At 38.5% G+C, this 14,703-nt stretch overlaps 1 long non-coding RNA gene across 1 annotated transcript in view; it reads right to left on the bottom strand.

Moving 5' to 3' along the window:
• The window catches only part of LOC116790389, a 139,086-nt gene extending 132,672 nt beyond the window's left edge, over window positions 1-6,414 (bottom strand). The window contains exons 1-2 of the long non-coding RNA XR_004358334.1: window positions 6,207-6,414; window positions 4,639-4,730 (exon numbers count right to left, since the gene is read on the bottom strand). This is a non-coding gene — a long non-coding RNA (uncharacterized LOC116790389). The remainder of the gene's footprint in view (window positions 1-4,638; window positions 4,731-6,206) is intronic.
• Window positions 6,415-14,703: the final 8,289 nt, after the last annotated feature.

Genomic DNA, 14,703 nt, shown 5'->3' with positions numbered 1-14,703 from the left:
GCATCCTGCAAGAGACAGCTCGAAACCAGAGTTACAGCTCATCTGACAGTGCACAAATGCTAGCTGGCTGGTCAGGTACATTTTGACTGATTAGTTATAACCAAATGTTACATATAATGTGTGAGTTCTCCCAGGAGGGTCTTCATTTGTGTACAGTTCTCTCTAGTCATGAGCCAGTTTTCCCAAATTTTGGATCCATTTAGGCATCTCTGAGAGTCCTACCTGCTCCTTTTTCAGGTTTCACTGGAATTAACCCCTGGGCTCAAAAGTAAATGGAGATGGGGCAGAACTGACAGGGAGACAACTGCTACACTATGGAAATATTTTCCTTGGGCACCTGACTTAGAAATATAGAGGATAACATCTGGAAATACCTGACAATCCCTGTCACTATTACAAAATACTTCATTTAAACATCACAGAATTAATTCTTTAAATTATTTTTTAGAAAAAAGCCTTAAAGAGATGAAGAACTGAAGAGCAAATAATAAGGGAAGCTGAGAAGCAACGGGGCCCTGTTAGTCTGTCAGAACATTTTTATAACACTGAAGGCCAAACCCAGGTATTCTTCATCAGTTTGGCAATCCCGTGGTGAGAAATGCTGTCATGAGTTCTAAGTGACACTCCTCGGAGCAGGTAGGATTTGGAGGTCTAGATTTCTTCCTCACCATTGGCAAGGATTTAATAAAAGACTGTGAGTGGATGCACCCAAGGACAATTTCCTTACCCTTCTACCCTGGGAAGCATGAGGGTTTCAGAAGAATTTTTTAAAATACAGGTTGTCAAGTAGTTCCTATGAAAGAAGTAAACATTTTGGTTTTTGTCTGGAAACCAAAGTACTTTGTGGAAAGCTTTATTTGCTCTAAGGTCTGATTTACCTGTTTTCCTAACATATTAGATTTTGTTCCAAGTCAGATAACCACTATTTGGAAGGGGGTGGGGGGGGCAGACAGGGCAGTGGGGGCACCCTAAAGGGTGTGGATTTTGTCTTGGATTAAAGACAATATAGTGGCATTTCCGTCCCAGTTACTTTAAGTCCCTATTTCATCTGACAATCAGAACTCAAGGTTGCAGATGTCAACACAAAATAATAGAGTAAAATAATTTAACATATTCAGATATTGAATGATGTCTTTGGAAAAGGCAATGTAGGAGTTGTGCCACCCAGTGGAACAACTAAGAAGAAAATACTGTATACAGAAAGTTCTACAGTGCTCAAACTGCAAATACTCTCCATAGTATCATTTAGACCATGGTTGTTAATTCAACCCTTTTATTTATTGTTCTTCTGAAAACTCAGTGGGAGCTGCCAATACTTCTTTGCTATAGTAAATAGGATTTTAAGCAGTATACAAAAGACTGGTTCATGGGAGGTGTGCTCCTTTACCTTATTTTCTATCTTTCATGGCTCTATATAGACGTGATTTCTGAAAGACTCCCTTGCAATAAGTTCAAAAGTTCTGCTTCAGCCATGTGACTTCTCTCTTAATATTTGGTAGTAGATTAATTTCTATGGAGTATTTCTACAAGAATTTAACTGGGGCTGCCACTGAGAAGCCAATGATCAAAGACTATAGCTCTGGTCTCCGCAAACAACTATAACTGTATTATGCAAAGTGCAAGCAATCTCAGACCTCATATCTAACAATCAAACTAGCACACGGGGCCATCTGATGAGGAAACACTCATTAAAGATGTTCAAGATCAACCTCATGAGGTGCATTTCAAGCAAAAATCTCTACCTTGGAACAAGAACTTAAGTGAATAAGACACACTTAAGCTGTGCTTGTGGTTAAGGCTTTTCTATTCTGTTATTTAGCAAGACATTCTCTGTCCCATTTGTTTGAGAAAATGGTTTGAGAAAAAAAAATAAATACCTGAGAGAAAGGCATTGTAAATCTCTTGTAGACATCTCCTTGTAAAAGGAAACAGTGACTCCCTTTAAGATTCCTCACTGTAAACTGAAGGCCTGGGAGAATCTAAGTGAAGCTGCAGCATGGGAAAAACATCTTCTGTCCTGCATGGACTATCAAAGTGGGAGCCAGTCAATGCCTCAGCAAGTGCCAAAGGTAACATTCAGAGTCCTTCTGCTGTGGAGGTGCTAAGTAGAACAGAATCCTTCTCTCCAGCACCTTTCAAAGCCCAAACTCCTAGATCTGCTGATACACTAATGCTGTAATACATTTGTCAATGTACATATTAGGTATGAGGTAGAGCTTTCCACATAAATGCTTGTTCCAGCCACTGTCAATCTCTGATGTACCCTCTAAGTCCTCTTTGTGATGAACATCAGATGGGACAGTTTTGCATAAATAATGCTACATCTTTGTTTTAAAAGGCCTCCAAATGCAATGCCATAATACCAGACACAGAGGAACACTAGGCTTCTTTTCAGAATCCTTGAGAAGCATGTTAAATTGTCTTACTCCTCGTTCATTAAACAAGTTACCACACTGCCAGGTGACCTTTCAGTTGCAAATCTCTTCAAAGCTGCTTTTTCTTGAGTTGGTTATTCAGCACGTTCTCAGAAAGCAGACATTTGTCCTAATTTCCTTATCATTTGATAATTATCACAAAACATAGGATAAAAAGGACCTTGTTTGTTAAGATGAAGGGCACTGTGAATATGTTCCTTTTTGGTATATATCTAAATATTTGCTGTCAAATATGAAACTATCATCCACCTTCAGAAAATGTAAGTTTTGCAATTTAGGGGGTTTACCTCAGTGCGTATAAGCTTTGCATGTATTTAAGTGGATGAATCCACCAATACAGATGGTAAAAATACATCAAGAAAAATATCCAAATGAATGCAAATATTTTTTGAGTGAAAGCATCAATCTGATTTAATGAGCACATCTGTAACAGCAGTAGCTTTCCTTCTTTCTGTGTAGAAAAGGATCCTGTCAGGATGTGGGGCCCAGGCACAGAGATGAAGAGAAATCACCAACTGCTCTTCTTAGCCTTGTCATCACCTATGCAAGATAAGTAGGAAATAGCGAAAGGATCCATCAGTGACCACTGTTTTATTCTTAAACTTTCACCTGAATGATGATTTCAAGGCTGCAGAGACCTCATGTAACTTGCAAATATCCACATAGCTGTGATTTCGTAAGTAGCAGTAAATTTTCCACGATTGTGTCCACAATGAAAAAAAGCTGAAGATAGTTAAATTTCAGTAGTATAGAGCAATTTTTATGTATTCTTATTTCATATGTTGTTTCAGGTCAGAGGCTTCCTTAACAGATTCACCGGAAATGATAGTTAAATTTCAGTAGTATAGAGCAATTTTTATGTATTCTTATTTCATATGTTGTTTCAGGTCAGAGGCTTCCTTAACAGATTCACCGGAAATACCAGGATTGCAAAAACAAGTGAATAAAGCCATGGAGAGAATTTGGTTTTGAACAATCTGTATATAATTTACATAGACAGCTTTTGCATTCATGGACAAGTTAGAATTGTGTATTTCCAAATAGGTAGTTATGCCTTTCATTTCTGAATAAAAGTCAAGAGTTGGCAAAAATAATTTGTTACTAATCCATTCTTTAGACAGTTTATCATAATGCCAGTGCTACCCCTATAGCTTTCAATTTAAATCATGCATCTTTCGTCTTCATATACACAATATCTTAAATGTTTTGCATATTTTTTCTTCAAGAAATTACCAGTCTTTCAAACCTACATGTTTCCAGCACATTTAAGTGTCTGTGTGCTGACTCTAATGAACCTTGGCAATATTTCAGCCAACAGGAATGGATTTTTCTGTTTACATGTTATTATCCAAGTGGAGTCGTTGGGCTGATTCAGATTTTTGTATTATTATCTTGTTAGGGGGTTATGAAGCTCAGTTCCAGGAGCTTGTATTCTAGAAAACTGGGACCATATATTCCAGGCTAAGGTCACACATATGGGTAGGTTGCCTGCTTGGAGGAGACCCAGCAAACAACTACCAGGCAGCTGCAACCATCTTAGCAAGACTGTGTCAGATAGTTGGACCATAGAACTTTGAGAACATTCTCTTAAGTTGCTTCATTGGGAGTTACTTGGAGTGATATAACTACATTTTGGTATAATTTGAGAGAAGGATATTGGGGTGACTACTCTAGAATCTTCCATTTCTAGTCACCTAGTTCAAAGTACTATTGGTCTCACTGAATCATTAAAGTGGTACTAAGGATATCTGACTGAGTGACTCGGAACTCAGCAGTTACTCCGGCTTTGTGTGATCTGCCAGTCTCTTCCTTCACTCTCTGCCGTTCACTCTCCTCTTTATCTCAGCCCTCAAGGAGTGAAGAGATGGTTGGCTGAATTTAGCATCTTACAAGTGTGCTTATGAACTGGAGCGTGCTTATGTGAATCTGACATGGTGAGCTAGTGGAAGAATGCGGCTGGTTTAGCAATCACAACAAAATAATCTTTCAAGCCAATCATGCTGTTCCTCTAGGCTCCTGTTTCCAGAGGATCCCAACTGGAGGGTTCGCAACAAAACCAAAGCAAATGTGCATTGCCAGGAAGCAAAGCAGAACACCTTAATGTGGGTCAGTACATCCACCTCATGACAGAGCTGGGACTCTTACTGCTTGGAGGCATGTACCCTTTTGTCTACCAAACAGCTACTTTGATTAGATATTTTACCTTGGGCTGTGATCTTGATTTTCTTATAGTCTCCAGCTGTATTTTCACATTTTCCTCAGACCATCTGTGAGAAGGATGGGGTAATATAACCACTGCTAAAAGCAAAATGTAGAGTGAAACATTATGAAAAAATATTTACTTTTCATTTCTGCCAGGTAAGACAAGTAGCAGACTGTCACTCTTGTTAAAAACTCTGTAGCATCCCATTGCCAACTTTCAGCATGGATAATTAAGGAAGTGCTCCTCCAAGCACATAAACTCAGCTGGAATCACTTCCTGAGATCATTTAGCTACATTTCTACATGAAATTAAGAACATCTTTTAGTCTGTGCAGGGCTTGGACTGAAATTCCAACCTTAGATTTTTCATTTGTTTTTCTCCTGTTAGCAGTGGCTAAGCCAGGGGGCACACAGACCTACAGAACCCAAATTCACCTGACAATCCTGGCAGCTCAAGACTAAGCATGATTCTGCTTGAAAGTTGACGAGTTTTAACACTTCTTTACTCAGATCTGTGTAAGGTAGGAAAAGATCTCTACCCCATGGCTCCTTATACCCTAAGAATAAAAAATTAGCAAAGCAGCTGTCATTTTTCAGTGAAGGAAAAATAAGTCCTTTATTCCAGCTAATGATTTATACAATTATCATGGATTCTTCTTTTTTTCACATTGTATAGGATTATTCTTTTTTTCATGTTATAAGAGACTTAACTTTCTCTGTACTTCCAAGTACTTTTAGGACCCTCTTGAAAAGACAGATGATATTTATTGTGAAATACTAATGTAGAGAAGTAGAGGGGTGAGGAGAAGCTGAAGTAAATTTTCATTTTACTGTGGAAAAACATAGTTCCTCAACTGGAAGAGGACATCTCCTTTTTCTGTTTTAGTCCAGGTGTATTTCCTACCTAGGTATGCTCCCCTGTGCTTTCAGGCTTCCAAGGTATATAGTGCTGCTTTAAGCAGGAGGCTGGACTAGGTGACCTGCAGCATCCCTTCCAACCACCATGTCCATGATTGTGTCTCTCATTTCTACTCTATTATTCCTTGCCCTCTGCATCCCACCCAAGCTTCTGTGGCATATATTTAATTTTTAAATTGTTCTAGAGCAATTTCCTTTGTGTGCTTGCAACCATTGTCAGCTGGCTGACATGTCTAGCTGTGCCAGTATGTCATAGACTGGTTCTCAGCAAGAGCAGAAGCAGCAACCTGCACTAAGGTTCTGCTCGTGAGAGAAGACCAAGAGGCACACATAGAAAAGAAAATTTAAGATCTGTACCACAAGGCCAAAAAGAAGGTCTGTTATAATTCATGATGGGCCTTGTGTGGTCCATCTGCCCTTCCTAGCAAAAACCTAAGGAATTATATGACAACAGCCAGCCAGCATTAAGACATCATGAAGTAACTAAGGTCAAGAGGTGTCTATGATGACATCTGTTATTATGATAAACTGTCTAACTAGAATAATCTCACTTAGATAAGTGTGTCTGTGCCATGAAAACTGATCTGACAGCAATCCCAGTTACTGTCAAGAACCTCACCATTAGCCTGTGCAATAAAAAATGTAACTTACCAGCCACTGTCCTCCCTGCACCAGAGGTGACCAGTGTAAATCAAGAGCTTGCTGTATCACAGACGAGCTGAGTGACTTTAATGAGAAATCTTGTCTTTATGGATTACTGTTCCCCTGCCACATCTTGTCATCAATTCTTCAGAAAATTATTCTACCATTCCCAGTTGCAAGGAAACAGATGGCACATGGAGGGAACCTCTCTGAAGTGTAATGTCTTGGAAAAACAAGAATAAATAAATTAAAGACCAGAGGCCGACACTAATATTGTCTTCTACCAAAATACAGCTTAACTAGGTGTATTGGGTTTGTGTGTCAAGGTGTTGTAGCGGAGGGGCTGCAGGGGTGGCTTCTGTGAGAAGCTGCTGGAAGCTTCCCCCATGTCCAATGGAGCCAGTGCCAGCTGGCTCAAAGATGGACCCACTGCTGGCCAACGCATGGCATCCATGAGTACAGTAACACCGCTGGGATAACAGATTTAAAAGGAGGAAAAAAACTGCACAGCAGCAACTGCAGGCAGAGAGAGGAGCGAGAATATGTGAGAAACATAGCTGCAGACCCTAGGATCAGTGGAAAAGGAGGTGGGGCAGCTGAGATTCCTCTGCAGCCTGTGGTGAATGAAGCCCATGGGGAGGCAGCTGGTCCCTACAGCCCACCTAAGTCCATGGTGAAGCAGCCCTTGGAGGACTACATGCCAGAGCAGGGGACTGCCCAAAGGAGACTGTGACCCCATGGAAAACCTGCACTGCAGCAGGTTCCTGGCAGGAGCTGCGGCCCTGTGGAGAGAGGAGCCCACACTGGAGCAGGTTTGCTGCCAGGACTTGTGACCCCATGGGGGACCCACGCTGGAGAAGCCTGTTCCTGAAGGGCTGTCTCCCATGGGAGGGACCCCATGCTGGAGCAGGGAAAGAGTGTGAGGAGTGTGAGGTGCAGGGAGCAACAGAAATATGTGCTGAATTGACCACAACCTCCATTTCCATCCCCCTGTGCCACTGGGGGACCAAGAGGTAGAGGTGAAGTTGACCCCAGGAAGAAGGGAAGGGTGGGGAGAAAGTGGTTTCAGATTCAGTTTTTATTTATCATTATCCTACTCTGATTTGATTGGTAATAAATTAAACTAATTTCCACAAGTCAAGTCTGTTTTGCCTGTGCCAGTTACTGGTTAGTGAGCTCTCCCTGTCCTGACCTTGACCCATGAGCGTTCCATTATATTTTCCAAGAGGGTGATGGAGCATCTTTGATGGGCTCCTGGCATCCAGCCTGGGTCAACCCCAAACACCAGGCTACATTTATTTTCTATTTAGCACTTAGATAGGATGGTCATTGTTTGATCCACTTTTAGCTCATTCCTGCAATAGCTGCCTAAGCAATATATACTGTTTTCACAACAAGCCACTGTGAGTCATAGAAAGAGATTAAATAATAGTAACAGGAATATATGAATTTTCTTGGATTTCCAAGTATCTGAACAAATATCAGGGCATCTATACTTCAGTCATAATTTATACATAGGGATATTACCTATGCATCTATGCATATGAAATCCATACACAAGATAACAAATACTCAGTAAAGTGTATTTACAACAGCTCTTGCTGTGCAATGAATCCCAAACCTTAAGCAGTAATGCAGAATATTACAAAAATGAATATCTGAGTAGCAGTGAATGGATACCAAATGTATTCTTCATTTGTTTCCATGCTTCTCAGCTCTGTAATAGAAGAAAGAGGGGAAAATTTTCCTAAAGGCATGAGTTCTATACAGACTTGCAAATAACATCTTTAGCAACTTACAGCTGGAGAACAAGCAGAGAAATAGCATTTTTTTCTTATTGAAGTATTATGGGAAAACTCAGTTCTTGTGTATAAATACAGAGTTCCTTAGAGAAGTAATTCATTCAATCATATTTGGTACAGTGTTCAACAACCATTACTTCTGCAAGCTGCATCCAAGTAAAGGCTCTGAGTAAAGCAAATGTATTGATATGTAACTCATGAACATACTACTGAAGCCATCAAAAATTTGCCACTTCTAGAAAGCTCCTGGAACTGTTTCTATACTAGTATACTATTTCTTTGGTCAAAAGAACAGTGCTGTGGAAGGGGACTGAGTACTGTTTATAGGATAAGGAATAATTTAGAGGATACCCTAAGCACCTGCACCATTGACTATTCTGTGGCTGGACTTGGCTCTTCTGAAAAACTGCATGCTCATGTAGACAATGAAAGCAAATCAAGTACTGGTGCAGTCTTGTAGACTTTCACTCTCTCTCCAGGGATGCCCTGCTGGAGTGCATGACGTTAGGATAAATATCTGATTTTCCTGTTAAAGGAAATTCTCCTTAAAGTACCACGGGGACTTTGACACAATGTTGAGTTTGTGCCCCACTGTACAAGGCAGGTGCAGCCAACAACCTCCGGCTGACAGAGCTGTCACTGGAAGAGTTCAGGTGGCAAGAAAACCAAAACAGAGAATACATAAAAATTTAATACACAAAATTTAATCCCCAAAAATGGGATACAAAGAGCCATCTCAAGTCTGCCTGAACAGTCCTTATCTCATTAACAATGCCATGAAGACCAAAAGTCACTAAACCACCCATTCCACCATCAAAAATAACTTTTCTGGAAAAACTACCGTATCTGCACAAATCATACACTAAAGAACAAGACACAGCTTTTGCTAGGACCAGCCCAGTAGCAATTGGCATTAAGCCTATGAAAGTTCAGATGAGAGGAGACTGTGAATATGTCTGCTATTTGAAAAAAATTAACAACTTTGATGCTACCTTTCAGATTTCATAAGTTTTAAATAAAGCAATTACATCCAGTCTTGCCTTTCATGCCACAGTCTATTACTTTTCACCTAAAAACATCTCTACTGACACCTTCAGCACAACAAAAAAAGAAAGTTACTCTGGTGGTGATGATGACCAATTTGTACCTTCTTTTATTTTCTGCTGGCTACCTGGGAGCTGCTGTGATGCAACCAACCACTTATCTTGCCAAGCTAAATGGAGAGGATGTGACTCACATGCTCTGATACAGGTAGTTTATTAGTCACGACCACAAGACCATTGTTTTATGCTGTGCTAAGTTCTGACCCCTGCTATTGCTATTATGCCCATGAATTTTTGATGATGATACATGGGAACAGTCAGTTGTGAATGAGAACAAGGTGCTCTGTACTGCAATATTTTCTGCTGTATTATGTGCATTTTCACAGATGGTGATGGATTTCCAGAAGCAACTGAGCTTTTCTTTGTTCTGACGTATGTAATGTTCATGACTGCAGGAGTCAAAGATTAGTTAATAGGGTCTCTAAAATAAACATACCGTTCCCCATCCTACCTCTATATTGCTGTCAACACCAGTGTTTGCTCCAATGTATTCCAGAAGGCATCCAGATGATTAAATATACCAAGAGGTAAAGAATCCAACACTTTATTATTCAGCATTTTACTATAATTGGCTCACTTTGATTTTTAAAGTTTGTTTCCAGCTCACTAAATCATTGATTCTTACGTCTTTCTTCATCAGATCTGGATGAAGATGGGGGATAACAGCAGCTGCAATATCACTGTTGAGTTCTCTAGTGTCAGTAGATCAGAGAAACACATTTGTTCTCATCTTCCAGGACTCTTGTTGAGGATTCCTATATTTTAATTGTTATGTTTGTTACAAAGAAATTGCAATAAGAGATAAAGATCTTTTTGGTGCCAATGGATTTTTATGACATAAAAAGTATTAGTAGCTACTGTATTTTTATCAGTTATGATCCATTTCAAGCATTCTAAAATGTAAAATAACTTAGGTATGTGTGTGTGAATGTATGAATGCAAATATATGTATAGGAAAAACCTATTATTTGCATAATAAAGGCCTGATTCTGCAGAAACTCAAACTTCCTGCTGGACTTTACCTTTGTCAACAGGACCATGAATTAGAAGGACAATGCTCTTCAGGTGCTATGAGCAGATTATGTGTTAGGATCATGTGGCCATTGGTCTAATTTATTAACTTCTCCCAAAGACAGCAAATTGACTTTACCTAAGCAATACACAACTCATGTCAATACTTCTTCAGATTTCACTCTATTGTCTGACTGAGGTCACAAAACTGTGACAAAGGTTATATATATATATGTGCAATGAAAACCTGTTTTCCTAATTATTTATAATTTGCTTGAACTGCTAACTTAGCACATTCAGATACAAGCAGCAGATTTTCTGGGGTTACTAGAGAGACAGAGAGAGAGAGAGAGAAGTTGTATGAGCACAGTCACTACTCCATGCTTTGACCCCTTCTTGCCACAGCAAGCCTGTACTATGCTTGTTCCCCGTGTGTGTTACAGAGAGATTTTCCTAAAGCAGCCTTTCAGAGGGGCTGTAAATAAATTCTCATGCCCTGATAGAGTTTTTCCTGATGTCTTGAAGGACTACAGTTACATGGTAAAGGAGAGACTTCACCAGAAAAGCAACATTCTTTTAAAAATCAATGAATTCAGATGTCCTTGCTTGAGAAAGCAAGGAAGTAATAACAAAAGCAGAAAACTTACATCATTATTACATTATTCATAATGCTATATATTATTGCACATAAAACATTCTTATACATTATTGTTTTTAATGAATTTGTAAGATTTTCCAGATGCACAGCTGAAAAGGCTACACAATAAAAATATGTGACTTTTCTCAAACTGTTTCCATGGCAGGGACTATTCTCTAAGGCTTGTCCTTGAGATATGGTGACAAGCTCTCTTCTATGGGCACAGCAATATAAATAAATGTAAATAGCCATGTAAGTAGTCAGATATAAAGAATAATAAACAATGTTTTATTATATGGCACATTTTAGGGAAGGTATATTTTCTTTAACATGCCATACATTGTCACCTCAACTGCATATTACTACTGCCCTCAAAGACACAGTACATAAGGCATACCCCTACCTTCCATTTGTTCTATAAAATTTAAATTATTATAGGTTTTAATATATCTCAAAGCAATCTCTGGATTCCTGAGTTTAACAGAATGGAACCAGTTTTATAATTGATCTGTTATCTAAACAATTAACCTTTTAATACTTACCAGTGTTGATCTGAACCTCAGCCTTAAGCAAATCAATCATTCAGATCCAAGTTTCCTTTTGTGTGGAAAACAGTTTTTCAGATGCAGCATTTGAATGTACAAATTGACAGAAAATATTCTTCAAATGGCAATAAACTGAAAGAACTGGGATATGAAGATGGAGAATGAGATCATTAAATGTTTGGTCATGTTCTAATCCAAGATTTCTCAAGTGTGAGAACACGTTCTACTGAATCTCTCAGGACATAACAGTTCTCAAATAATCCATATCCACTTTTTTGTGAAGTTACCACTTTCTAAAACATAAACTGTTCTTTAAGGGACTAGATGAATCAGGCTCACACAATTTTATTCACCAAAATGAAATATAAAATCAGGTATTTTGTGGAGCTCTGAATAAAATAAATTTCATCTTTTTAACTTCTCTTTGTATTTCCAGAAGAAGTTACGTCGAATTTTCCCTTAACTTTTTATACTTACCTTTAATGTGGAATGTCATAAATCTCAGTACACATAGTATCAGATTGTTTTTATTTTATGGTCATCATAAAAAATTTAGCATGTTGTGAAACAGAAACTAAGCAATTCATGAAGCAAAAAATTACTTTTCGTACTGTGTATTCAAAGCTGACAAAACAAACACATGTACTTTTGGAAAATGTTGGTAGTTAAGAAAAATTAATTGAGAGTTTTTATCAAGACAACATCATAAATTTTATTGCACCTTGCATTATAGACCCTTCACTTTAAGATCTACAACAGAATCAAACATTAACCAACAGTTAATTTGGATAGTATGGCTAGGAACATTATGTTGCCTTGATAATTAATTAATTCAGTATTCCCAGGGCATCCTTTAAAATAAGGAGCTATGGTTAACCCTCATTTAAGCACACAGAGTCCGGGGACACCAAATGGCCCACTGAAATAGGGGTCCTGTGCAATCACAGCCATCTCACACATTGGCTGCTCTGGCCCAGCACTGCAGTGGGTTCCAGGGGGTTCTGCAGATCTTCCATCCCTGTCTGTTCAGACCCTCCAGGCTGGGCAATATGAAATCTCTCATCTACCCTCATCATTAGTACCTCAACAGAAAAATATGGCATCAAATCCTCCAGAAGTCCTCGGATAAGCCATTTCCAGCAGATTGTATCCTATCTCATTTGTTAATTACCTTACAAACTTGTCTCCTTTATTAATAAATCCTAGTATTAGTTGACTATAGTTTTTCTACAGCAAACAATGTTGTAAATTCACTTTAACAAAATAAATTGCAATTTCCAGCATTTCCACAACACAGAGACAGCAGTGTTCATGGTTCAAAATGTTCTTCACTCTGTGGTCCAGAGACCACTGGCAGACCATAACTCACCATAAAGTAGTCTATAAAAAGAATACAAAAGAAATCCAACAAAGAAGCTATGCATACATGTTCTCACATGTACAAGGAAGCAAGCAAAGAAACACAGGGAAGAAACAAATGTAATAAATATGCATTTTAGTAGGTTGTGACCATTATACACAAGATTTTCCAGTATGAAGAAAATAACATTATCATTGCATGTATTTAAAATAACAGAGTCAAAATACTAATGTCAAAACAGCCAAGGGGCAGGAAATCACTATAGATCCCAAACCCAACAGAGAGTTATTAAGCCACTTTCATGCTAATTAAATCTCATTTTAATGTCTAATATCCTACAGATGGCTTTGTACAGGCTTTTCTCACTGTTATAGAATGAGCCTTACAAGGTAACCTCTTCAGTCTCTTCAGCTGTAAATTCTTTATTGGTAGAGCTAATCCAAAAGCCAGTCACTTATCTCCTGTAAAATTTGTTTTTAAAAGCTTTTAAATTCAAAGCCGTGAAATATATTTGCTTCCACTCTCACTTTGTTTCAAAATTGCAAAATTTCCTAGAACTACAGTGAGGGATTCTGTATAAGTGATGATGTTTAATTATTTAAAAGTTTTTTTTTTAAAAACTTAAGCAAGGAGTTATATTTACATAACTGGGAAAGTTCCAGTTTGGGACTTCATTATGCTTTGCACCCCACAGCCTCCACTTGCACCCTAAGACATAGAAGGGACTTTTCTCTGTTAGGGAATGTGTGCATCCACTGTGTCAGGATATATGACAGCGGCATAAATAATCCTTTCCCACCTCTTGGAGCTTTGTGCTGAATAACTTGGCCAAATCTCAGAATCTGTTAGCATTCGAATGGCATTGGAAACTACATCACGCTAAACTGCACTGCTGTGTTTCCTGTGCTGCTTCAGAATGTCAAAGGAATCTTTTTATCATTTTATTTCTAATTGAAGTGGGACAGGGATGACTCTAAAGGTTATATCTTGTGTTCTGTTCATAATACTGACCTCCCTACCTCATTTCCACTATTAATAGATTTGCATTCCTTAAGACAATACTAAATGAGGCTAGTCTTGTAAGGGGACTAGTATATTTTAATAGCTGTACTGAAATAATGGGAAAAAACAGAGAAGATTGCAGACCCTAAAGGAGTGGGTTGTGTGCTGAATACTCCTCTATTTTCTCCTGCTAAAGTAGTGGTCTAATAAAAAGATAATATAATGTTATCTTTTACTACTTATGCTTCATTTGTATCCCCAGACCATCACAACTGCAACAAATCTACTTTAGACATGTGACTGTTCACAAACCAGTTTAAAACAGAGAGGAATGGTTTAATATAAAAAGATATGTATATCCTCCAACTACACTGTGGAGTAAAGTTCCCTTGGTTGATTAAACAAATAAAAGTCTTACTGTATTTCTTTAAATACCAACTAATTTTAGGAAAAAAATATCTAATTCAGATTTTCACCTGCACCTTTAATTAAACATGAGATTTAGCTAGTTTCATCCTTGGGACTTCCCACAATTCATCTGTAAGTGATAAAACTTAGTGATACTATGAAATCAAATTCTTTACATTAAAAGCCCATGATTTCCATATTTTTTGTTCACAAAGGACAAGATTTATCATAACTAACTTCTGCCACCCACAAATTAGAATCCTAAACTTACCTTGTCACGTGGACCCCCTGATAACAGACAAATACTTTAGAGGGATGACTGACTTGTCTTGATGCTTCAGACACATACAACCACCTTCTGAAGAAGCCAATCTCTCTCTTCTCTGATCACACAAGGAGCCAAGACAATTTGTTTAGGCTGTGGATTAAATGTAAGGGTCTAGTCCCATGGGAGATGCCCTGACACAACCACTGTTGCCCCAGAGGAGCAAGGATTTGCCTTAGGTCCTGTGTCAGCCTTATGGAAGTACCTTACAAAAGGTAGGGCATCTCAAACAGGTCTCTGTTTAGGCAACTGAATCCTGCTATAGATGTCTAACTAGAACCAGTCAAAGTTAAGTGAAATTTCAGCCACAGGA

The sequence above is a fragment of the Chiroxiphia lanceolata genome, chromosome 8, assembly GCF_009829145.1.
Source record: "Chiroxiphia lanceolata isolate bChiLan1 chromosome 8, bChiLan1.pri, whole genome shotgun sequence".
NCBI lineage: Eukaryota > Metazoa > Chordata > Aves > Passeriformes > Pipridae > Chiroxiphia > Chiroxiphia lanceolata.
The sequence above is the reverse complement of the archived record's forward strand: the minus strand, read 5'-3'. Positions and strand labels throughout refer to the sequence as shown.